The sequence below is a fragment of the Nicotiana tomentosiformis genome, chromosome 1 (genome assembly GCF_000390325.3).
Source record: "Nicotiana tomentosiformis chromosome 1, ASM39032v3, whole genome shotgun sequence".
Taxonomy (NCBI): Eukaryota; Viridiplantae; Streptophyta; class Magnoliopsida; order Solanales; family Solanaceae; genus Nicotiana; species Nicotiana tomentosiformis.
In genome coordinates, this window is record NC_090812.1 from 135273983 (window position 1) to 135299598 (window position 25616).

Genomic DNA, 25616 nt, shown 5'->3' on the forward strand with positions numbered 1-25616 from the left:
TATTGATGAGGTGGTTGGTAGGCCAACTGTTATTGGTGCTGCTGATTATAGCCATGTTGCCTTTGATAAGGCATGACTTGGCCTTATGGTCGTGCACTTCCTGGATTGGGGTTGTGTTGTGGATGGTTTGGTCTGTACTGCTAGTTTGGTGCTGGTCCCCATTGCTGCCCACTTTGCCTCTGATCTCCGAAATTGTTGACATAATTCATGTCTATAAATAGCCCTTCCTTCCACCATTTATCACTTTTACGTCTTCAATCTTCAAAAATCTTTTACGTTCCTTTTCGTCTCTTCTGAGTACATTCGCTGATCTGTGACTCTTTTCTGCAAAAGATTTCTTCTAAACCACCAAATCATTGTCACCTTCTTTAAATCCAAAAATGGTGAAGACATCAAAAACTGTCCTCCAAAAAGAAAAAGCTTCTTCTTCGTAATTTGCCGCCGACAAAACACCGGTGGATCCACGGTCTGAGGAGTGCGTTCCGGCGGCGTCTGTTCTTACCTCCGATTTCAAACTCGATAAAGGTTCGTCGGTTCCTGGCCGATGTGAGCCCGTATCGATATATATTTGTTCGATAACTGGGGGGTATATCGAGCGGTTCAATATTAGTGGTGGCCGACCACCGTCTGACACGCATTAAATACCTTGGTAAGCTAAGCCGACAGACAGCTATCACGGACGTCATGGTCGGGCTCGATGCAAACATCAGCGCATATCCAATCGAGCCATTGAAAAATCATATCGTTTCTCACTATATCTTTCCCAAGAAATGAGGGGACTATCTGTATACGGTAGAAATAGATTTTGGCTTTCGTATGATTGATCGAGGTTGAAACATAATGGATCGAAGAAAGACTTCCTAATATCGAGATGGGTTCCAAAATGGTACGAACGAGCTTCAGATTTCAGGTATAGGTCAAACACCGAGTTCAAAGTCATTATTGAGCTCGGGTCCGAATCGAACTATGATGAGATGATTTCGAGCTTAAGGGGCAGAGGCCAACCGATACCGAGCCCGAATCATCACCTGATCCCGAGTCCACATCGAGCTCTAGAAGCAATACCGACCAGCACCGAGGCCGATCGAGCTCGAGCTCACAGACAAGAGCCGTTGCAAACACACTAAGGGAGAGAATCTCGGCGGAAATTAGGGAAAAACTGATTTACCATGGGTTTTCCACTATGTATTTTTAATTATATCTAAAGTAGGATCCTCCACTATAAAAAGGATGGCTACATTTCTGTAGAAGGCAGTTCTTCGGCTTACATTATAAATTCAAGCACCATACACTCCTATATTGAAGAGTGATTCTTTTAAGATTCATAAATTGATTTATCTTGCTTAGTCCTAAAAATCATCTTCTTTCCAACCTTCTTTATTTTGCATTATTTGCACTCCGCATTTGATATTTCTATTTATCCTTACAATTTGTATTAAGTTATACCACATATCCTTAAAACTACGTACAAATTAAACTCTATCCATTTTTCGGATAAACAACAGGGTCGTCACAAAAAACTTTATTTAGTTCATTATGACTTATGGTGATTGGATTGCCCTCCCAAAAAATGGTCAGACGGCGGAAATTCTAGTTTACCATTTCAACAATAGCTTCAAATAGTTTTTCGCAGTAGTTCAGAACAAACAGAAAGAACCAAAAATTGTCTCAACAAAGTCCACACTTTGGACCAAACATTGATTAGGGAAACAGGTTAGGGAATTGAACTATTACCTATATCAACGAGGAAGGAGAAAGGAGAAGAAGAAGAAGAAGTAAGAAGGGAAGGACGAGATTACCTATTACTGTGATCAAAGATCGTGCGTAGGAGAAATGGGAACTGGCATAAGTGTCTGGGAGTTAAGTGTACAGGTGAATTAAGAAAAGAGGTCCTATGGCTTTTGTTTTAAAACACTTACTTGAAGCCACTTATGCACCTCGGTTTGCCAATGTCCTGAAGCAGTTTTTCATTTTTTGCATTTTCTTCAATGAAATCTCAGTGCAATAATTATCCATATACCCCAGTTAGTTCTGCACTCTTACAAAGTTCCATAATCTTACAAATACTAATTCCTACAAAATAAAAAAATATTTAAAACAAATAATGAACTACTCGAAAAGAATTCAAAACTAAAGAAATAAAGAAGAAAAAATATTAACTATGAAAGATGCAACGACCCAGCCGTTTGTTTGTGTATTTGAGCCCCAATTCCCCATTTGATACTTCCCGTGTGCTTGGTTGTGATTTTGTGACTTGCGGGGATGGTTGGTTTGGTTTGGTTGCGGGGAGCTTTTGGAGTGAATTGCAACACTTAGTTCCATTATTAGAAGTTTAAGTTATAAGAGTTTACCAAAGTTTGACTTTTGTGTAAACGACCCCAGATTTGTATTTATATATTTTTAATAGGTTCATATGGTGATTTTAGACTTAGATGTTTGTTAGGATTTGCATTTGGAGGCTCCTTGAAAACTTTAGCTCTATTTGCCGAAAGTTGGCAATTTTAATGTTTAGAAAGCTCATAAGTTTGACACTGAGTTGACTTGGAGGTGGTAGTGTTCGAATAGTTGTTCCGGACTTGGAATAGGTCTGTTATGTCATTTGGAACTTGTGTGCAAAGTTTTATTTCATAACGATTTGGTTTGGTATGAATCAAACTCTTGGTTTGTGAATATTTAGAGTTTATAAATTTGAAGGCTTGCTTGATGTATTTTGGTGTTTGATTCTTGGTTATGGATATTATTTTGATGTTTTGAGCTTACGAGCGAGTTTGTATGTAGTTTATATACTTGTGTGAATTTTTGGTGTGGTACCCGAGGGGCTGGGGTAAGTTTTGGATTGGTTTTGGAATTTTTATGAGATGTTCGGATTTAGCAAGTGCTGCAGACATCACAATTGTAATCGTCTGCTCCCAATTGTGAAGTCTTGATCATATTTGCGATGGGTGCCCGGGAAGGCCAACTTCGCATTTGCGAAGCTAGTGTCGCAATTGCGTGATCCGCAATTTCAAACGGTGTATCGCATTTGCAACTCTCCTCGTCGCATTTGCGAGAACTGAAACTCAGGGAGCCAGTTCGCACTTGCAAGCCATTCCTCGCACTTGCGAGGATCACAATTTCGAACCTTGGTCACATTTGTGAATTCAACAGGTGACTATATTGGAGGAATTTTGGGACATAGACCCATTTGAACCCTAAACTTGGAGAGAGACCATTTTTGAAGAGGATTTTCACACAAAGATTTGGGGTAATTGATTTCTACTTAATTTTTATATTATAAGTTATTTTTTCATGGATTATTACACCTAGATTATGGGATTTGGAAGAGAAATTTGGGTGTTTTTTTACTATGTTTTGGAAAATAAAAATTAGGCATTTGGGAGTTGATTTGGAAGTCAAGAGTCGATTTGGAAAATTAGGCATTTGGAAGTCAAGAGTCGATTTGGACTCGATTTTGGAATCTAATCACATATTTGAACTCGTGGGGTTATGGGTAAACGGGATCTACTTTTTGACTTGGGTTTTGACCGTATTTGACTTTTTGAGAATTGGGTAAAGATTGAAACTTTATTATTTGGAATTGAATCATATAGCATTGTTTGATGTTATTGAGTTATTTTTGGCTAGATTGGAGCCAGACAGAGGTAATTATTTAAGGGAAATGCTATTTTGAGGGTTGATTTGGGCTTACTGTGGTAAATATCTTGCCTAAATTTGTGCAAAGGAATAACCCTTAAGATTTGGCCTTATTTGCCTAATTGTGTTATATGTAAAGCGATGTGTATACAAAGTGACGAGCGTGTACAAGGCTGCTATGTGTGATTTTGACCAAGATTAAATTTTAGGCTTCTAATATGCCTTATTTTGATGATATACGTTATATGGAACATCCTTAATCATTCTCTGACTACATGAACCTCGCTTCTTCAGTTGATTTAGTTGTAGTCATGATTTATATGTTGAACACTCACTTGCATTTTATTATTGTCATATCCTTATGCACCTTGTTGACGAATTATGAGCATACATTTTTTGATGATAAATTGGCATATTGCATTGTTATGTCACAGGCACATATGGACATGTTGGCCAGATTGACTAGGTATTGGCACGAGATTTTTGTCGTGCAATTGTGATGATATTTTGGCACGAGAATTTTGTCGTGCGATTCTGATGATATTGTGGTACGAGATTTTTGTCGATGAGGTATTTGCTATGCGATTATGATTATTGTTATGCACAAAGTTATTGCCGTGCATCGTGTGGATATAGATCCATCCCCCAAGGATCGCCCTCTAATGTTTCTCTCTTGATGGCGTACACGCGAACTATGGTACCATGATTATTGTGATTGATTGTGATGTTTGAAATATAAGGGTGACGGCTCACTGTTGATGTTTTGTGGATTGTAAGGGTGGTATTTCACTGTTGATGATGTGTGGAGCATAAGGACGACATTTCATTGTGATGTTTATAAAGGGTATAAGGGTGGCATTCCTGATCATGCACATGCATTCTTTATACTTTGTCATGCACTTAGATATGCTTTCACTTTTATTTAACATGTTATTCTATCTATCTATTATCTTTTGAAAACTGTCTATTGTCAGGATGATTTTACCTACGTTGAGTTGATATTTCCTATTTTTGTTGAGCTTCGCTATTGCATCTTGTTATACTCTCGTTGCCATATATTAGATATATTGCATCGATTCTTTGATTAGTGAGTATCACATGACTTGAATATCGTCACTACTTCACTGAGGTTAATCTTGATACTTACTGAGTACATGTTGTCTCGTACTAATACAGCACTTCTGCACATTTTTGTGTAGATCTGGGTGTTGGGACAACCGACCTCGAGACTGATCTTTTGACTGTTCAAGAGGATTCAAGATAATGCTTCATGGACGCTACAGACCCTTGGAGTCCCCTTCCCTTATTTTGTACTATTATATTACTTTCAAACAGTATTGTACCTTTTGAGACTCATTATGTATTAAGTTTCGAGCTCATGACTCTATACTACCTGGTAGGGTGGAATAGATATAGGTTGCGTGGCTGGCATCACATAAATCCTAAAATCAATCTCCCTGTCTAGTAGGATCCCATGGAGCTCATCGGGAAAGACCTCCGAAAATGCATTCACAACTAGTACAGACTCAAGTGTAAGTGGCTCAACATCGGTATCCGTAACCCAGACCAAATGGTAAGTACACCCCTTGTTGATCATCTTCATGGCCTTAAGGTAAGAAATAAACCTATCGTTCGGCACTACGTCATCCACCTTCCACTCAATAACTAACTCATTTGGAAATTCAAACCTAACGATTCTGGTGCGGCAATCAAGCTTGGCAAAACAGGAAAAAAGCCAGTCCATCCCCATTATTACATAACAATCAACCATCCCCAATACAATGAGATTATGGTGTCCCGACCATGCATTGTGACAACATAATCCCTATAATGTCATGCCCCGACCTCGGGGAGTGCGACTGGCACTCAACCAAAATACCTAGGTCGAGCAAGCATGCACAATGTCGTCTACCCAATTCACCCATGAGTAAAGAGAATATACATTTCATTAATTAGACAGTAAGAGGTCATATGAATAATACCAGTTCATTTACATTAGTTACGTCACTAACAAGTCCCCAAAATAGTACACTATACATTCATAGTTGAAGTGGAGAATATGATACAATTACAACAATTTTAGTCTACTCTACCCAAAATGAGATACAACCCACACTATGTCTACGGAGCCTCTAACAGAAACAAAAGAGTGCTATGACAGTGCCGGGAACAAGGCCGCGGCTATACTTCATAATGCTATGTACAAAGGACAAGAGATATAGGACCCCGAAATGAAGTGGGGCTCACCAAGTCATCTGATGAGAGGGTGTGATGCTATCGCAGATCAACACCACATGCTATGGAACTACCTGCATCCATTAAAGATGCAGCGCCCCTGGAAAAAGGGATGTTAGTACATATGGAATAGTACCGGTATGTAAAACTAAAAACCCTCTCAATAGAACGAGTAACAGTAAACGGAGAAGAAAATATGAAATCAATAAGAGACTCAAATAGTAACAAGGTGTCAAATTAGGGGAAGGTTAATTTTTAAGTAAGTTTTCATATTTTTAAGTTGGGAGATCCTTAGCACCGATACACCACCGTATTTTTAGCGCGGAGTCTGATCGAAGCCCGATCGGCTAAACCGTCTCACCGCGAGACATCCACTCACAATACCACCATATGCGTGGCATGGCATCCGATCTCAGCCCGATTGGCTAAGCCGTCTCACCACAGTACTGTGCGGGTCGACATTACATCACATCTTGCTAAATATTATCTCATCCCAATTAAGGAGAAACATCTCAACACATCAATCTTATCCCATATAAGGGGAAACAACCTTATCACATTAACACGGGGATTTACCCCTCAATCACTCCTACACCGGTATGTGTAGTTTCAGTGTTTGGCTATTTTAACCTACCCTTCCTCGGTGACAAAACGATACTCCCAAAGCATTTATTATTTAAAGGGATTTACCACTCATTTCATAATCTTTTACATATCCTTCATTTCATCGGCAACAATGAACATAATGCAATATCATTCTTGGCACGTTGGTCGCACATCATATTTCATTCCCACTTATTTCACTTTCAAATATCATGACGGATACTAAACAACAAGGCTTTTCAAATTTAGACTTTTAATTATACATGTGAGCAAATAAGGGTGATAAGCACATAGAAATTTCTTACACAATTCGACATAACAGCTTTCGTTTGAACTTGACATAGCCACAATATTTAATACATGACTCATGCTTTGAACACATCCCCGAATAACAGCATAATATCATAAGAATATTCGGAACACATTTTGAACATATATATATATATATATATATATATATATATATATATATATATATATATATACACACACACCTACCTTTCGTCACCAAGCTTATTTGGAATAGCAAGTTTATAATGAACAACTCGGAACTTACACGAACATCGTGAGATTTAATTCTAAGAGAGAAGTTTAGCCAACATACCTCGCCTTGAGCTTTCTTAAATTACTACAATATTCCGAAAATCTTAGCCACTTCGATCTTTTTAGAAATATAGCAAAATTGAACACAAATTAGGAAGGAGTTCATGGTTCCAGCTCATTTGAGCATTTTATCAAACACTAGGTGGGCATTATATTTTCTAGCTTCTCCTATGGTGGATTTCCCTCACCCCACAACCCAAGGTCTACCCATTTGGGTTCAACTACCTTCCCACACTCATGATTGTACATGCATGCATAGATACACTCTCATACCTAAGAATTGCTTGCCTTATTACCTATTTAGTTAAATCTCGAAATTGAGGGTTAGGGTATAGAATCTTACCTCTAGGATGAAGACCTTGTGACTCTTTCTTGTGAATTCTTCAAGACTTGAGCCAAGATTGGTAAACACTTAGCTTAGGGATCCCCTCCTCACTCTAGACCACTTTCTTCTTTATAAATTACCAGTTAGGACCAGGTTCTGGTAATTTTGTGAAATATAATTTTCTTATTTCTTTACTTTCTTCTGTATTATATGTCCCTTTATAATAATATTCTCTAAATGCACAAGTATATTCGTCTATATAGCACATATTACATATTGCTAGTTTTGTTATCAGATTTTTATTTGTTTGTTTTTCCTTATTTTGTTCTTCAATTTCTGTAGTCATACTACTAAATTCGTTTCTTATGGCTATTTCATATTTGTATAATATTTCTATATTTGTTGTTGCTATTTCACCATTAAATTTTTTATTACTTCTTAAGGTATCTATACTTTCTCTAGTTAAATTGTGTAACCATAATTTTACTGTTCCTATGAGTGTTCTTTCTATATATCCTGGTGTTTCTGCCATTCCTATTTTATTATCTACCAATTGTTTAGATACATATCCTATCCATAGTTGGATTGTTTTATTTATGTCTGCTACGCAATCTAAATCTAAAAAGTTATATTGTTCTAATATTGGTTTTGGTGTCCATTTTTTATTTAATCTACTATCCCATAGTGTATTATATCTATCATGTTGTTCATAGTTAGCTGTATAATAATTTGGGTATAATCCTTTTGGATATTTTACTCCTGATGTACTAGGTTTTTCTTCCATATTTACATCTCCTGTATTTACTTCTATATTTTTTGTTTTTTCTATACTTTCTAAAAGTTCTGTATATGTTTCACTTATTTCGCTTGATTCTGACTTTTGGTCATCTATATTGTTATCTATTTCTTCAATTCTGGGAGTTGTTTCTTCTGTTTGTAATATTTGTTTAAATTTATTTATTTCATCTGTTAATTCTATTTCTTTATTTTTCTCTCTTTGTTTATTTTCATATAGTGCTTTTAACCTCTATGATTTTTACGGTCCCTTCTATTTCTATTTGATTTCATTTATTATTTAGTCAAATATAAAGGCTTTTTCATAAAATTCTCTTTGTAGTGGGATTAGTCTAATTATTTCTGATAGACATTCTAATATATATTCTATATATTCTATATCTTGGGTTCTTTGATATTCTTCTATATTAGTTTTTACTAGATTTGTCAGTAAATTTATATTATCGGTAGTTTGTTGCCAATATTGTAGATATGTATGATTCATTATGTGTTATCAAAATATAGATCTAATTCATATAAGTCTGTTTCTGGTATAATTAATTCTGTCCAATTTTGATTCATTAGTTCTGTTATTTTAGCTTTAAGTAATTTCTCATAGATTATTCTTCTTACATCATTATCGATATTTCTTAGTATATACAGTATAAGTATTTTATAATTAAGATCATCATCTATTAAATAAGTGTTCATTTTATCATATGATTTGCTAAACATATTCCTTTTAATCTCTATGTCTATTATCCTTATTCATCATATTATAATAAGTTATTTTAATCATCTTTTCCGGTCACTACCATGATTTTCTGCTTCAATCAGTTACCCTAACATCGCTTCAACTTTTGTTTACTCCCCTAAACGGCCTCTCTGCCTACCGATTTCAACCTTAGGATGCATAGTCTGGGCTTACCTACTCTTAGCATATTTTCATGGCAAACTTACTCAAGATGATTTCTATAACAGTACTATTATATGATAGATAATTATAATTTACATGTAAGAGATTATCAGGAATATATCAATTTAGCTACTCATGATTATAGTGTGACATACCTGTTTTTGTAAGTTCTTGATATCTTCTTGTTGATCCATAGCTTTCATATCTTCTTGTTTATCCATAGCTTTCCTGTATTTTATCTTTGAATATATTAGAGAGAAGAGAGGAGATAAGAGAGAGATTTGGATGCTAAGTTGCAGCCTGTTTTTCTTATTGATAATTGAAAGGCTTATTTAAAAATTACAAAAGTGACTCTTACTGTTCATGAACGACCTTTACTGTTCATGAGACTGACTCTTACTATTCATGAACGACTTTTACTGTTCATGAGACTGACTCTTACTTTTGTAAAGTAAAGAACTATTTACTTTACGACTCTTTTATAAAAAACAAAATAACATTAAAGAAAAGAAAAGAAAAGAAAAGAATCTAATAATTCTTTTACTTTATCTTGTCTGCCATAGCTTTTGTTGTCTTTTGTCGTCTTCTTCTTCAGTAATCTTCTTCTCGATTATTCCAGTTGTACGTCTGGAACAATGTTATCTTCTCCTTTGCATTTCGAGCATATGTGGTCTGGATATTTGTGACTGATTAGCTTGCAGTATCTTGTTAACAGTTCTGGAGAAATGAAATCCGTCCTTATAGCTCTCAATAATTATTTCTTTGGCAGAAGATATAAAAAAATATCCCATTGTCTTAATTCTTCCATATCTGCTTCTCGTATTTCTCTGCAATTTGAATATATCATTGTTTGTTCTCTTGAATAATAACTCCAAATCGCATTCTGGTTTAGGTAGTTGTTTGCCAGTTCATTTAGTATAGTGGATATTCCAATAATCCTTTTATTTGCATAAAAGTCTGGAATATTTATTTTTTCTATCTCTTCTTGTTCTTCTATTCTTTCTGGTATGAGCATTTCTCTTGTAAGTCCGATCTTGATAACTTGTATGATAGGCTTTATTTCTTCATATAATATCTCTGCTGTAGCTGAATAAAATCTTATATAGAATAACGTTCCTTTAGTTATTCTTCTGTATTGCATAAATGCTCTGTGTAACTCCGGTATGGTAGCTATCTCCTATCCTGTTTGTGTGTATACAGTATCTAGTAATCCATAATTGTAGCAAGTGGCTACTAGTTTTGCATTTGTATTTGGTAGGGCTATTAATTTATTGTATCCTGTTAGATAATGGGTAATGTAATCTTCATTTTGGTTCTGGGTATATATAGTGGGTTTTTGTTTAGAAAGTTTTGTATTTTATATATGTTGTCTATGTATGTACGGGTTATATGGTTGTATGTCTTTTTGGTTTGGTTCAGACTTTCTTTGTAGGTGTTTGTTTGTGGTGGTAGGAATATTTCGTTCTGGGTATTTTTGATTTTCTGTGTGAATGGTTTTGAAAATAGATTGTTCATATTTATATTTGTGTATTTGGGTTTAATTTCTTCCTTCTTCTTTGCAGATGTACTACTAGCTGTGCTGCTTCCTGCAACTGCATTTAACAAACTGTTATGAGTTTTTAGGTGTTTCTCAACGTCACCTTCTAGCTCTGGAATTTTAGAGACTTCCGATCGTCTTATCTCCGCATTTTTTGAGTCATGCTGCTGACTATTAGCTGTTTTCTTTATTATCTGTATCTCTTCATCCATACTTTCCACTTTCTTACAAAGTGTAGTCATGGCTAAGAGTAGATTTTCCATTGTATTATCTGGTTCAGTTTGGGTAGCTTTGTCTTGACAAGTAATCTGCAACAACATTCTTGTTAGTAGTGATTATTTCAATTGTAAATGTAAAGTTTAATATATTTAATACCAGTCTGCGTATTTCTTTTGTTGTAACTGAATCTTGTACTTTTCTGGTTATCCACCATTTTACTTGAGTATTATCTGTTCTTACAATAAATCTGTTGTAAACTATATATGGTTCAAATGCTAATAAACATTTATATAATGCAAATAATTCTTTTCTATTTATCTCCCATTTTTCTTGTGGTTCCGTATAAGATCCTGAATAATACCTGCAATGATGTTCTATTTTTTCTTTATCATATTTATATTTAAGAACTCCTCCATAACTATGATTACTCGAATCTGTTTCTACAATGTAAGGAAATTTCTTATTTTCATCTGGGAAGTATAATTTTGGTAGTTTCTTACACAATATTTTAATCTTCCTTATTTGTTCTTTATCTTTTTCATCGAACCCATATTCTACATCCTTTTTTAGTTTTTTCTGTAAAGGTTTTAAGTTTTCTGCTAATTTGGGTATATATTCTCTTACTTGGTTTACTAATCCTAAAAATGATTGTAATTTCCTTTTTGTATCTATGTTTTCATCAAGATTGATTATTTTTTGTACTATGTGTGTTTGCATTTTTATTCCATTTTTATCTATTTGTATTCCTAAAAATTCTATCTGATTCTTCATAATTTCTGCTTTGGTTTTGCTTAAGCTTATACCAGAGTTTTCTATAATATGTATGAATTTTTCTAATAATTTTATATGTTCATCTTGTGTTCTTGAATATAGTAATATATCATCTATATATACTATACAATTCTCTAGTTGGTTAAAATAATTATCCATAAAATGTTGGTATCTTCCTGGTGCATTTTTATATCCAAATGGTAAAATATTCCATTCATAAAATTCTTGTGGCACTGTAAATGCTGTTAGTTTTTTAGATTCATCTTCTAGTTTTAGATGGTAAAATCCTGATTTACAGTCAAATTTACTAAAGTAATTATATCCTTGAATTTGTCTTATTTTTAATATCTTGTTAGGTATTGGGTAATTATATGTTTTAGTTTTTGCATTTAAATTTCGGTAATCTATAACCATTCTACTTTTTCCTCTTTTTTGTTCGCTATGTTTATTTACTATAAATGCTGGACTTGTATGTTTACTATTACTTTCTTGTATATAATTGTTATCTAATAGTTCTTTTATATGCATTTTAAATTCTGCTAAATCATAAAAGTTATATTTTAAGGGTTTTTGTGTTATTATACTATTTTCTTCTATTAATTCTATTTTTATTTTTGTCTTATGTTTATTCCATCCTTTTAGAGGGTTATCATTATATAATTTTTCTAATTCATTCTGGATTATTTTTACTTTGTCTATTGTGAATATAATAATTTCTAATTGAGTAGTTGTATTTTTACTTATATTTTCTAATTTTTGTGTGATTTTTTCATTTCCTCGTATCCATTCTGTAGTTTTTCCTTGTTTATTATTTACTCTTTTTGCTCCTACTTTATTTTTACATGGTGTGGTAAACCACCAGTGTATTTTTATTATTATGTGTGGGTATAATTTGTCTAAAAATGGCATTCCTAGTAACATATCTTTCGTAGTGAATTCAAAGTTATATATTTCTTCTATAGTTAATATTTTATCCCATATTTGTATTTTTATATTTTTGGCTTTGTAGTTAATCATACTACCTTCATTATTAAATCCTGTTACTACCATAGGTGTTTTTAATTTTTCCCATTTATCCGTTGGTAAACAATTATATTTACATATATTAGCTTCTGCTCCTGTATCTATCATTGGTGTATAGTATCTATTATAATATCCTTCTACTATAACTTTTGCGAGTATATATATTTTCATTCTTCTGTTCTTTTTATTATTATTTTCTTATCTTTGTATGTTATTGTTAATTGCTTATCTCCTAGACTGTATGGTTTTACTTTTTCTAACCATTTTATTCCTAGTGTAATATTTTCATTTTCGTTTTCTTGATATATTTTAAATTGTATTATTAGAGGTATTCCTCCAATAATTATTTCTTTTTCTGTTATTTCTTCATTTATTATTAATTCTTTAGGTAATTCAGGGCATAATTATTCAGTAATTATTTCAGTTTCTGTTACTAATTCTCTTGTAATATAGTTTTCTTCTTGTCCTGTATTTATTAATATTTGATATTTTCTTTGTTCCATGATTCCAGTTATATAGTAGTGGCATGTATTTATTTTTTCTTTTGTGTTTCTTATTAAATTTTTTGGGATTATATATTCTCTTCTTGATGTACTTATTCTTGATGATGTTGGTGTTTCATAAGTTAATTGGTTTGGTATACTTGATGTACTTAATCTTTCTTTTACTATTTCTAAATCTTCTTCCATGTCAATCTCTTTATAGCTATATTCATTATTGTCAATAACTGTAACTATTCTTTCAAATGGGTTTTCTATTTTGATTTTATTAATTTTATTTTTTGCTGCTATTTTATGTTTTGTTGTTAAGACGTATAGATTTTTACATCTAGCTGTAAATATTTTACTTCCAGGTGTTAATTCTATTCCTGACATTTTCCAGTATAGTACTAATGATTTATCTATGTTCTTATCGTTTATTGCTATTGAATAGTTGGCACTTATTATGAATTTGAATTTTTGATATATGAGATTTTCTTTTATTGCACTTATTATGCTTTTTTCTATAGGTTGAATTATTCTATCATCTGCTAAATATATTTCTATAGGGGTATCTATTCCTTCCCTGAAACATGCTTTTATTAGTATTTCAGTTCCTCCTAGGTGTACATATTTAATTGGGTTCTTTGCCTTTATATCTTGTATTTCTTTATTTATTATTCTTTTGTTTATTATTGGTATTTTGGCTTTTCCTTTTGTATATTTACAGTCAATTATATGTTCTTTTTGACTAACCACGTAATATTCTTCTTTTTGTCTTTTGAACCAATTTTTTATTGTAGGTACTTCAAATATTTTTTCGACACTGAGGTCTAATTTTTTTTTCTTTTATTTGTTCAAATATATTATTATCAAATATAATTTTTTGTTCTGAGGATTCTTCATCTTTATATTCTTCTCGTGTTATTACTTCTATTTCTTTTTCAGTCATTAGGTTTCATCATCTTCTTTAGTTATTTCATCTTCTATTTCATCTTCTATATCTGATATTTCATATACACTATCTTCACTATCTAGTTCATAATCTATATATTCCATCTGCATATATTCTTCATCATTAATTATGATTTCAGTTATTTATTTTTTCTTTAAGTTTCTAGGTGCTTTACAGTCTTTAGCTATATGTCCTAATTTTCCACAGTTATAACAAGTACATTCTGTTAATTTCTTTTTTGGTCTAAATGGTCTTTTAGCTTGATAATTTTTTACATAATATCTTTTTCTTGGTTTTTTATTTTTATATTTTGACTTATATTTATTATATTTCTTTGTTTTCCATTTTTTATTATATTTATCTGTATCTGTATATCCGAATTGTGGTGCTGTTTTATTTTTACAACATCTTAAGTTTTTTATTAATGTTTTTTCTATTTTTGTTTCTTCTTTATATTTTTCACATATTTGTATAAACCATTGTTGTAGAAATTTTATTCTAGCTCCTAAAGTATCTGTTAATCCTGATTCATTCCAATCTTTTATTATTTTAGAATTAAAAGGTTCTGGTAATTTTGTGAAATATAATTTTCTTATTTCTTTACTTTCTTCTGTATTATATGTCCCTTTATAATAATATTCTCTAAATGCACAAGTATATTTGTCTATATAGCACATATTACATATTGCTAGTTTTGTTATCAGATTTCTATTTGTTTGTTTTTCCTTATTTTGTTTTTCAATTTCTGTAGTCATACTACTAAATTCGTTTCTTATGGCTATTTCATATTTGTATAATATTTCTATATTTGTTGTTGCTATTTCACCATTAAATTTTTTATTACTTCTAAGGTATCTATACTTTCTCTAGTTAAATTGTGTAACCATAATTTTACTGTTCCTATGAGTGTTCTTTCTATATATCCTGGTGTTTCTGTCATTCCTATTTTATTATCTATCAATTGTTTAGATACATATCCTATCCATAGTTGGATTGTTTTATTTATGTCTGCTACGCAATCTAAATCTAAAAAGTTATATTGTTCTGATATTGGTTTTGGTGTCCATTTTTTATTTAATCTACTATCCCATAGTGTATTATATCTATCATGTTGTTCATAGTTAGCTGTATAATAATTTGGGTATAATCCTTTTGGATTTTTTACGCCTGATGTACTAGGTTTTTCTTCCATATTTACATCTCCTGTATTTACTTCTATATTTTTTGTTTTTTCTATACTTTCTAAAAGTTCTGTATATGTTTCACTTATTTCGCTTGATTCTGACTTTTGGTCATCTATATTGTTATCTATTTCTTCAATTCTGGGAGTTGTTTCTTCTGTTTGTAATATTTGTTTAAATTTATTTATTTCATCTGTTAATTCTATTTCTTTATTTTTCTCTCTTTGTTTATTTTCATATAGTGCTTTTAACATGTTTAATTCTTTTTCTAGTGCTATAATTTTTGTGTTTTTTATTTCTTCTAATTGTTGTATTTCCTTGTTTGCTTGGTTTTTAATAATTTCAATTTCTTTTTTCTTATCGATTTCTTTATTTTCTTTACTTATTCTAGTCATAGTTGTCAAGCTATCTTCTAATCTTTTTGTTTTTTTTTTCTATCATTAGGTATAATTGGTCTCCTATTTTTTTATATCTTCTGCCTAAATTTGAAAATATTATTTTTATTTTTAATCCATCTTGGTTTTCATATATTTTTTCGTCTACAGCAAATTCTTCTTTGTTCATTTAATCTACCGTAAAAATGGTATCAGAGCTATAGATTAAATGAACAAAGAAGAATTTACTGTAGACGAAAAAATATATGAAAACCAAGATGGATTAAAAATAAAAATAATATTTTCAAATTTAAGCAGAAGATATAAAAAAATAGGAGACCAATTATACCTAATGATAGAAAAAGAAACAGCAAGATTAGAAGATAGCTTGACAACTATGACTAGAATAAGTAAAGAAAATGAAGAAATCGATAAGAAAAAAGAAATTAAAATTATTAAAAATCAAGCAAACAAGGAAATACAACAATTAGAAGAAATAAAAAATACAAAAATTATAGCACTAGAAAAAGAATTAAACATGTTAAAAGCACTATATGAAAATAAACAAAGAGAGAAAAACAAAGAAATAGAATTAACAGATGAAATAAATAAATTTAAACAAATATTACAAACAGAAGAAACAACTCCCAGAATTGAAGAAATAGATAACAATATAGATGACCAAAAGTCAGAATCAAGCGAAATAAGTGAAACATATACAGAACTTTTAGAAAGTATAGAAAAAACAAAAAATATAGAAGTAAATACAGGAGATGTAAATATGGAAGAAAAACCTAGTACATCAGGAGTAAAAAATCCAAAAGGATTATACCCAAATTATTATACAGCTAACTATGAACAACATGATAGATATAATACACTATGGGATAGTAGATTAAATAAAAAATGGACACCAAAACCAATATCAGAACAATATAACTTTTTAGATTTAGATTGCGTAGCAGACATAAATAAAACAATCCAACTATGGATAGGATATGTATCTAAACAATTGGTAGATAATAAAATAGGAATGGCAGAAACACCAGGATATATAGAAAGAACACTCATAGGAACAGTAAAATTATGGTTACACAATTTAACTAGAGAAAGTATAGATACCTTAAGAAGTAATAAAAAATTTAATAGTGAAATAGCAACAACAAATATAGAAATATTATACAAATATGAAATAGCCATAAGAAACGAATTTAGTAGTATGACTACAGAAATTGAAGAACAAAATAAGGAAAAACAAACAAATAGAAATCTGATAACAAAACTAGCAATATGTAATATGTGCTATATAGACGAATATACTTGTGCATTTAGAGAATATTATTATAAAGGGACATATAATACAGAAGAAAGTAAAGAAATAAGAAAATTATATTTCACAAAATTACCAGAACCTTTTAATTCTAAAATAATAAAAGATTGGAATGAAGCAGGATTAACAGATACTTTAGGAGCTAGAATAAAATTTCTACAATAATGGTTAACTCTTAGCATATTTTCATGGCAAACTTACTCAAGACATTAATAAAAAACTTAAGATGTTGTAAAAATAAAACAGCACCACAATTCGGATGTACAGATACAGATAAATATAATAAAAAATGGAAAACAAAGAAATATAATAAATATAAGTCAAAATATAAAAATAAAAAACCAAGAAAAAGATATTATGTAAAAAATTATCAGGCTAAAAGACCATTTAGACCAAAAAAGAAACTAACAGAATGTACTTGTTATAACTGTGGAAAATTAGGACATATAGCTAAAGACTGTAAAGCACCTAGGAACTTAAAGAAAAAACAAATAACTGAAATCATAATTAATGATGAAGAATATATGCAGATGGAATATATAGATTATGAACTAGATAGTGAAGATAGTGTATATGAAATATCAGATATAGAAGATGAAATAACTAAAGAAGATGATGAAACCTAATGACTGAAAAAGAAATAGAAGTAATAACACGAGAAGAATATAAAGATGAAGAATCCTCAGAATAAAAAATTATATTTGATAATAATATATTTGAACAAATAAAAGGAAAAGAATTAGACCTCAGTGTCGAAAAAATATTTGAAGTACCTACAATAAAAAATTAGTTCAAAAGACAAAAAGAAGAATATTACGTGGTTAGTCAAAAAGAACATATAATTGACTGTAAATATACAAAAGGAAAAGCCAAAATACCAATAATAAATAAAAGAATAATAAATAAAGAAATACAAGATATAAAGGCAAAGAACCCAATTAAATATGTACACCTAGGAGGAACTGAAATACTAATAAAAGCATGTTTCAGAGAAGGAATAGATACCCCTATAGAAATATATTTAGCAGATGATAGAATAATTCAACCTATAGAAAAAAGCATAATAAGTGCAATAAAAGGAAATCTCATATATCAAAAATTTAAATTCATAATAAGTGCCAACTATTCAATAGCAATAAACGATAAGAACATAGATAAATCATTAGTACTATACTGGAAAAAGTCAGGAATAGAATTAACACCTGGAAGTAAAATATTTACAGCTAGATGTAAAAATCTATACGTCTTAACAACAAAACATAAAATAGCAGCAAAAAATAAAATTAATAAAATCAAAATAGAAAACCCGTTTGAAAGAATAGTTACAGTTATTGACAATAATGAATATAGCTATAAAGAGATTGACATGGAAGAAGATTTAGAAATAGTAAAAGAAAGATTAAGTACATCAAGTATACCAAACCAATTAACTTATGAAACACCAACATCATCAAGAATAAGTACATCAAGAAGAGAATATATAATCCCAAAAAATTTAATAAGAAACACAAAAGAAAAAATAAATACATGCCACTACTATATAACTGGAATCATGGAACAAAGAAAATATCAAATATTAATAAATACAGGACAAGAAGAAAACTATATTACAAGAGAATTAGTAACAGAAACTGAAATAATAACTACTGAACAATTATGCCCTGAATTACCTAAAGAATTAATAATAAATGAAGAAATAACAGAAAAAGAAATAATTATTGGAGGAATACCTCTAATAATACAATTTAAAATATATCAAGAAAACGAAAATGAAAATATTACACTAGGAATAAAATGGTTAGAAAAAGTAATCTTTGCACAAGTAATATCAATAATGATGTAAGAAGAATAATCTATGAGAAATTACTTAAAGCTGAAATAACAGAACTAATGAATCAAAATTGGACAGAATTAATTATACCAGAAACAGACTTATATGAATTAGATCTATATTTTGATAACACATAATGAATCATACATATCTACAATATTGGCAACAAACTACCGATAATATAAATTAAAAACACCTATGGTAGTAACAGGATTTAATAATGAAGGTAGTATGATTAACTACAAAGCCAAAAATATAAAAATACAAATATGGGATAAAATATTAACTATAGAAGAAATATATAATTTTGAATTCACTACGAAAGATATGTTACTAGGAATGCCATTTTTAGACAAATTATACCCACACATAATAACAAAAACACACTGGTGGTTTACCACACCATGTAAAAATAAAGTAGGAGCAAAAAGAGTAAATAATAAACAACGAAAAACTACAGAATGGATACGAAGAAATGAAAAAATCACACAAAAATTAGAAAATATAAGTAAAAATACAACTACTCAATTAGAAATTATTATATTCACAATAGACAAAGTAAAAATAATCCAGAATGAATTAGAAAAATTATATAATGATAACCCTCTAAAAGGATGGAATAAACATAAGACAAAAATAAAAATAGAATTAATAGAAAAAAATAGTATAATAACACAAAAATCCTTAAAATATAACTTTTATGATTTAGCAGAATTTAAAATGCATATAAAAGAACTATTAGATAACAATTATATACAAGAAAGTAATAGTAAACATACAAGTCCAGCATTTATAGTAAATAAACATAGCGAACAAAAAAGAGGAAAAAGTAGAATGGTTATAGATTACCGAAATTTAAATGCAAAAACTAAAATATATAATTACCCAATACCTAACAAGATATTAAAAATAAGACAAATTCAAGGATATAATTACTTTAGTAAATTTGACTGTAAATCAGGATTTTACCATCTAAAACTAGAAGATGAATCTAAAAAACTAACAGCATTTACAGTGCCACAAGGATTTTATGAATGGAATGTTTTACCATTTGGATATAAAAATGCACCAGGAAGATACCAACATTTTATGGATAATTATTTTAACCAACTAGAGAATTGTATAGTATATATAGATGATATATTACTATATTCAAGAACACAAGATGAACATATAAAATTATTAGAAAAATTCATACATATTATAGAAAACTCTGGTATAAGCTTAAGCAAAACCAAAGCAGAAATTATGAAGAATCAGATAGAATTTTTAGGAATACAAATAGATAAAAATGGAATAAAAATGCAAACACACATAGTACAAAAAATAATCAATCTTGATGAAAACATAGATACAAAAAAGAAATTACAATCATTTTTAGGATTAGTAAACCAAGTAAGAGAATATATACCCAAATTAGCAGAAAACTTAAAACCTTTACAGAAAAAACTAAAAAAGGATGTAGAATATGGGTTCGATGAAAAAGATAAAGAACAAATAAGGAAGATTAAAAATATTGTGTAAGAAACTACCAAAATTATACTTCCCAGATGAAAATAAGAAATTTACTTACATTGTAGAAACAGATTCGAGTAATCATAGTTATGGAGGAGTTCTTAAATATAAATATGATAAAGAAAAAATAGAACATCATTGCAGGTATTATTCAGGATCTTATACGGAACCACAAGAAAAATAGGAGATAAATAGAAAAGAATTATTTGCATTATATAAATGTTTATTAGCATTTGAACCATATATAGTTTACAACAGATTTATTGTAAGAACAGATAATACTCAAGTAAAATGGTGGATAACCAGAAAAGTACAAGATTCAGTTACAACAAAAGAAATACGCAGACTGGTATTAAATATATTAAACTTTACATTTACAATTGAAATAATCACTACTAACAAGAATGTTGTTGCAGATTACTTGTCAAGACAAAGCTACCCAAACTGAACCAGATAATACAATGGAAAATCTACTCTTAGCCATGACTACACTTTGTAAGAAAGTGGAAAGTATGGATGAAGAGATACAGATAATAAAGAAAACAGCTAATAGTCAGCAGCATGACTCAAAAAATGCGGAGATAAGACGATCGGAAGTCTCTAAAATTCCAGAGCTAGAAGGTGACGTTGAGAAACACCTAAAAACTCATAACAGTTTGTTAAATGCAGTTGCAGGAAGCAGCACAGCTAGTAGTACATCTGCAAAGAAGAAGGAAGAAATTAAACCCAAATACACAAATATAAATATGAACAATCTATTTTCAAAACCATTCACACAGAAAAATATCCAAAATACCCAGAACGAAATATTCCTACCACCACAAACAAACACCTACAAAGAAAGTCTGAACCAAACCAAAAAGACATACAACCATATAACCCGTACATACATAGACAACATATATAAAATACAAAACTTTCTAAACAAAAACCCAAGATCCCAAACTACCCAGAACCAAAATGAAGATTACATTACCCATTATCTAACAGGATACAATAAATTAATAGCCCTACCAAATACAAATGCAAAACTAGTAGCCACTTGCTACAATTATGGATTACTAGATACTGTATACACACAAACAGGATAGGAGATAGCTACCATACCGGAGTTACACAGAGCATTTATGCAATACAGAAGAATAACTAAAGGAACGTTATTCTATATAAGATTTTATTCAGCTACAGCAGAGATATTATATGAAGAAATAAAGCCTATCATACAAGTTATCAAGATCGGACTTACAAGAGAAATGCTCATACCAGAAAGAATAGAAGAACAAGAAGAGATAGAAAAAATAAATATTCCAGACTTTTATGCAAATAAAAGGATTATTGGAATATCCACTATACTAAATGAACTGGCAAACAACTACCTAAACCAGAATACGATTTGGAGTTATTATTCAAGAGAACAAACAATGATATATTCAAATTGCAGAGAAATACGAGAAGCAGATATGGAAGAATTAAGACAATGGGTCTTAAGTCTTTTAAAACCAGAACAACCTACAACTACAAGAGCTATAAGGACGGATTTCATTTCTCCAGAACTGTTAACAAGATACTGCAAGCTAATCAGTCACAAATATCCAGACCACATATGCTCGAAATGCAAAAGAGAAGATAACATTGTTCCAGACGTACAACTGGAATAATCGAGAAGAAGATTACTGAAGAAGAAGACGACAAAAGACGACAAAAGCTATGGCAGACAAGATAAAGTAAAAGAATTATTAGATTCTTTTCTTTTCTTTTCTTTTCTTTAATGTTATTTTGTTTTTGATAAAAGTGTCGTAAAGTAAATAGTTCTTTACTTTACAAAAGTAAGAGTCAGTCTCATGAACAGTAAAGGTCGTTCATGAATAGTAAGAGTCAGTCTCATGAACAGTAAAGGTCGTTCATGAACAGTAAGAGTCACTTTTGTAATCTTTAAATAGGCCTTTCAATTATCAATAAAAAAAACAGGCTGCAACTTAGCATCCAAATCTCTCTCTTCTCTCCTCTCTTCTCTCTAATATATTCAAAGATAAAATACAGGAAAGCTATGGATAAACAAGAAGATATGAAAGTTATGGATTAACAAGAAGATATCAAGAACTTACAAAAACAGGTATGTCACACTATAATCATGAGTAGCTAAATTGATATATTCCTGATAATCTCTTACATGTAAATTATAATTATCCATCATATAATAGTACTGTTATAGAAATCATCTTGAGTAAGTTTGCCATGAAAATATGCTAAGAGTAGGTAAGCCCAGACTATGCATCCTAAGGTTGAAACCGGTAGGTAGAGAGGCCGTTTAGGGGAGTAAACAAAAGTTGAAGCGATGTTAGGGTAACTGATTGAAGCAGAAAATCATGGTAGTGACCGAAAAAGATGATTAAAATAACTTATTATAATATGATGAATAAGGATAATAGACATAGAGATTAAAAGGAATATGTTTAGCAAATCATATGATAAAATGAACACTTATTTAATAGATGATGATCTTAATTATAAAATACTTATACTGTATATACTAAGAAATATCGATAATGATGTAAGAAGAATAATCTATGAGAAATTACTTAAAGCTGAAATAACAGAACTAATGAATCAAAATTGGACAGAATTAATTATACCAGAAACGGACTTATATGAATTAGATCTATATTTTGATAACACATAATGAATCATACATATCTACAATATTGGCAACAAACTACCGATATTACCTACTCTTAGCATATTTTCATGGCAAACTTACTCAAGATGATTTCTATAACAGTACTATTATATGATGGATAATTATAATTTACATGTAAGAGATTATCAGGAATATATCAATTTAGCTACTCATGATTATAGTGTGACATACCTGTTTTTGTAAGTTCTTGATATCTTCTTGTTGATCCATAGCTTTCATATCTTCTTGTTTATCCATAGCTTTCCTGTATTTTATCTTTGAATATATTAGAGAGAAGAGAGGAGAGAAGAGAGAGATTTGGATGCTAAGTTGCAGCCTGTTTTCCTTATTGATAATTGAAAGGCTTATTTAAAGATTACAAAAGTGACTCTTACTGTTCATGAACGACCTTTACTGTTCATGAGACTGACTCTTACTATTCATGAACGACCTTTACTGTTCATGAGACTGACTCTTACTTTTGTAAAGTAAAGAACTATTTACTTTACGACTCTTTTATAAAAAACAAAATAACATTAAAGAAAAGAAAAGAATCTAATAATTCTTTTACTTTATCTTGTCTGCCATAGCTTTTGTCGTCTTTTGTCGTCTTCTTCTTCAGTAATCTTCTTCTCGATTATTCCAGCCCAGGGAGCTCATCCGGAAAGACCTCCGAAAATTCATTCACAACTGGCACGGACTCAAGTGTAGGTGCCTCAACATCGGTGTCCGTAACCCGGACCAAATGGTAAATACACCCCTTATTAATCATCTTTGTGGCCTTAAGGTAAGAAATAAACCTATACTTCGGCACCACATCATCCCCCTTCCATTCAATCACTGACTCATTTGGAAATTTAAACCTAACGGTCCTGGTTCGACAATCTTTTAGCATTAAACTATCAATAAAGTGCGGCTAAATTAGAGTATAAATAGTGTCTAAATTGCATAAATATAGCCTACTATCAATAGCACATACGAAACAAAAGATGCACAACCCCGGAATGAGATGGGGCTCACCAAGTCAGCTGAGAAGAATGAGCACTGCTATCACTGGTCAGTATCCTCCGTTGTAGAACCACGTGCATCCATTAAATATGCAGCGCCCCCGGCAAAAGGGACGTTAGTACATGTCGAATAGTACTAGTATGAAAACCAAACACCTATTTTAGAACTCATAAGTACAATATGAATATGATAAACCAGGGCAACAATAGAATAGCATAGATAGTCATTTAAACCAAAGCAAGCTTATCAAGATTTGTCATTAACATTTATAGAATTTAAGATAAGGACCTCTGTAACCATTTTCACGCAAAGCGGCCCCGCCGCCTTACCCCAATATATGCGGGTGGAGGTGTAAGCACAATACCCATTTTCACACAAAGCGGCCCCGCCGCCTCACTCCAATATATACAGGTGGAGGTGTACACACAATACCCATTTTCACACAAAGCAGCCCCACCGCCTCACCCCACCAATATATGCTGGTGGAGGTATAAACACAATACTCATTTCCACACAAAGCGGCCTCGCCGCCTCACCTCAATATATGCGGGTGGAGGTGTAAACACAATACCTATTTCCACACAAAGAGGCCCCGCCGCCTCACCCTAATATGCGGGTGGAGGTGTAACCCCAATCACAATCTCTACACAATTTGGTATAATAGTTTCCCACATAAATCACGACTTGGAATCATAACACGTAGATACACAATCCATAGTTTGGAACACATCCTTAATTTATAATACAATATGATAAGAGAACTTGAAACACGAATTGAACATATATCTTTGTCACAAAACTTATTTGGAATACTCAACTTTTAATAAATATCTTGGAACTTACAAGGATATTGGAGTTCCAATTCTTAAAGAAGAGTCTGGCCAACATACCTCAATGGAGCTTCCTTAAACTTTAAAATATTCCGGAATTCTTAGCAACTTCAATCTATTTTAGAAATATAACAAATTGAGCCAAAATTAGGAAGATGCTCATGGTTCTAGCTCATTTAAGCATTTTATCAAACACTAGGTGTGCTTTAAGGTTTCAAGGTCCTTTTATGGAGGATTCTATCATCCCACAACCCAATCTTTACCATTTTTAGCTCAACAATATTCCTACACCCTTTGATAACACATGCATGTAAAATAAACAACTTCCATGCCCAAACATTATCTTGCTAATTACCCATTTATAGACAAAATTCGAAATTGAGGGTTAGGGTGTAGAATCTTACCTCTAGAATGATGACCTAGTGAGTTTCCCTTCTTAATCTTCCAAAATTTGAGCATGAATTGAAGAACAATTATTGAGGAACACCTTCTCACTCTAGGGCACTCTCTCTCTCACTCTAAAATGTCAGATTTTAGCTCAAAAGTGGCCCAAGGTGTGTATTTAACGAAGTAGGGTTGGGTTTTAAAAATCCAAAAATGAAGCTCCGGAACAAGGTCTGCGATTGCATAATCGATATGTGGACCGCATATCGGCCACATAATTGGTGTCCAAAATAGCTCTGCGGCCGCATAGTCGACCGCAGAATGGCATCCAAAACTGCACCTTTCCTGCCTCACTCTGTGGCCATTATGCGGTCCGCAAAGTGATTCTGCGGTCGCATAATGGACCACAAAAA